The following is a 2,780-nucleotide window of genomic DNA, read 5'->3' as shown; positions in this document are numbered from 1 at the left end:
AGTGAGCGTTTATTTTAGTGCCTTTTTTCTTGTATTACCAATAAAACCTAAACACTATAAAGCGCGCTGTTTAATTACTGCAAAATAATGGTAAATAAATAAACAGACCGATTGATTCAGGACTTATCCTTAATGGCATATCTGCGTGACGCACAGCCTGGATTGGCTTATGACAACCGGTTTTTCCTGTTAAGTTGCAAAAGAATCTTTTGAGGCGAATCACTCCCAGTCCGAGGATAATTAGGATAGTTTTGGTTTTGGGGTATTGTGGCTTTAAATCCAATACATCTTTTGTGGGACACTAATGATTGTTTCCTTTTATTACTCACCACATTAAGTTGGCTTATGAACTTCTGGAGATGTTTTAAAGTTTTGGAACTTTGGAATAAAACCTTGAAAATGACTTTGTTTTGCAAGCATTTTCAGCATTTCAGTAATTGTTCTCATTCACACGCTTCAAAGTTTAATTGGGCAAAGACGAGTGAATTCACATGAAGCTGTCAAGGGCACCAAACTACCTGCTGCTCGGCACCTTGTTAAGAACATTTCTGGGAATCCAAAGGCAGGATGGCTTGTCAATCGTGAGGACCTGTTGATAATGAGCTTGTAAATACCACATCTGTCAGGTGTCAACTAAAACGCTTTAATTCTCATCTCATCCTCCTTCATCAACGCCTGGCAGTAGCCACTCTCATGTGTGTGTGCATGAGGCGCCATTTTGTCTCTAAGGAAAGGTTAATTACTTTGCGCATGAAAGTTTCCTCCAAAAATTGGCTAAAAAAGGTAGTGGGGCTTATCACCCGTCTTCTAATCCTCTTTTGATTTTCCAGTTACTTCACTTTCAATCTTTACTTAAAAACTCGAGATTTATGGTTATGGAATCTTCTAATTCCACGATGTAGAGGTTGTAAATCAAGAGGAATTCACAGATCCCGCATCAAGAATTTGTGGCGCTAAATCTGCCATTTCATGTGGTTATCTAAGATTTAATATAAATGCTAATGCCTTACATTTTGTAATTATCTTAACTTCTGTGATGCTTAAGATTAGCAGCCTGTTCATAAGTTGAAAGCCGTATACCGGGGAACCTTTACCAATTGATCACCTCAAAGTCTTCTCCGCTTTGACGGTTAGAGGTAAAGAGCAGTTGGTTCGTGACTTAATTTCTAGCTGAAGAATGTGCGCCTCTAAAAGCGATTTTAGCTGCAATCTGAAATACGAAGATACGTGGTTCCAAGACTGAAAATGCTTGTTCAACACCTAAAAACAGGCAGCGCTTGAGCAAGAGAAAGATTACTGCTTCACAGAGTCAACAAAAACCACGACCCTAATGCTGAAGTCTTAAAGCGAATTCAGCACTTACACCCACGAAGAAAGGTTTTCGGCGACCATTTTTTTCCACACTCCTGGCAATCATCTCATTTTAGCTTAACGATTCTTGACGAGCCTTCTAAACATTGTTGAAACCTGTCCTGCGCCCCTCTAAATGCTCAACAAATCTTAAACCATTAGCTATTTAAGCATACCAAATCGGGTAATAGGACTCTCAATCGTAGTTTTATGGAATTAATACGAGTCTTGAATCTTCAAGGCATTGGATCTGAGGAGCGAAAGTTCTTAATTTTATCCTCTGCTTTTGCCCTTTAATCACGGTTTTAGCTATTATGTTTAATGACAAATTCAGATTACTCTCCAGTCCCCTAAAAGTCTCCCAACTAAAATATGTCCAGTCCTATGACCACCGAGACAGGATATCAGATAAAAAAGCGGTCAAAATCACCACGCACGAACACATAAAATTTTATTTGCCACACCACAACTTGTTACCATGGTGGGTCAGGGTGTGGGTGACCCTTCTAATGACCTTTTTTAGCCACCCCTATGGATCTACCGCGTTTACCATTAAATTATTCACCCATAGGTCCATGTAATCTCAGCCAATTAACTTTTGGGACCGGGAGATGGAAGAGAAATGTAGACAAGTGTCAAGACGACTAATGTGACGACAAAAACTACCCTTGTCAAACCACGCCTACCTTCCGGGGTGGATTGGAACCAGAGACTTGAGGACAAAGGGTGTACGTACTCGCACTACGGATAGGTCTTTTTACTCGGATCACTACACCGTTGGGCAAGATAATACTGCACCCATGAGGTTACCTTGCCAAACAAGGGAAAAGGGGGAGTGGGTTAATAATTTGGAAAAAACAAGCATCATGCTTGTCATCGAACCATGTGGGAAAAACAAAAATGATTTAAGCAGTTACTTTCAATGGGATACAAGAGGAACAAAGGGTTGTGTATCAACCGGCGCCCTTAGTAGAAATGCCCGTGGGTGTAAAAGCCGTTTTAAGTAGAATGTATTCTACTTCAACTTAAGAGAACAAAAAAGGCAAGAGATTTAGTGAAAGTTGATTACAAGTGTAATAGAAGGATAAGAAGGTAGAAAAACCTTAAAATCGAGCGCTTCAAAGACGCCAAGGATGGAAACCACATGATCGTCGATGACTCACCTGCGGGCACTTACACAAAGGCAGACAGAGCTGGGACAAATAAGCACCGAACCAATTGAAAACACTTTACGCTGTCACAAGGACAGCAGTAAATCGAAATTATCTGCCCATTTACCTACGATTATGCGACAAACAATAGACAAAGCTGGTTTCTGAATAAGTTCTTTGATGAAACTAAATGTCTCATTCAGTGATGACACTTTCTGTGCGAAGTGGACGAATAGCGATCAAATCAAATCAGGACTTCTGGATTTCTACAGCTAGAAA

This window comes from Echinococcus granulosus, assembly GCF_000524195.1.
Source record: "Echinococcus granulosus chromosome Unknown EG_S00002, whole genome shotgun sequence".
Lineage (NCBI taxonomy): Eukaryota > Metazoa > Platyhelminthes > Cestoda > Cyclophyllidea > Taeniidae > Echinococcus > Echinococcus granulosus.
This window is presented reverse-complemented; position numbering follows the sequence as displayed.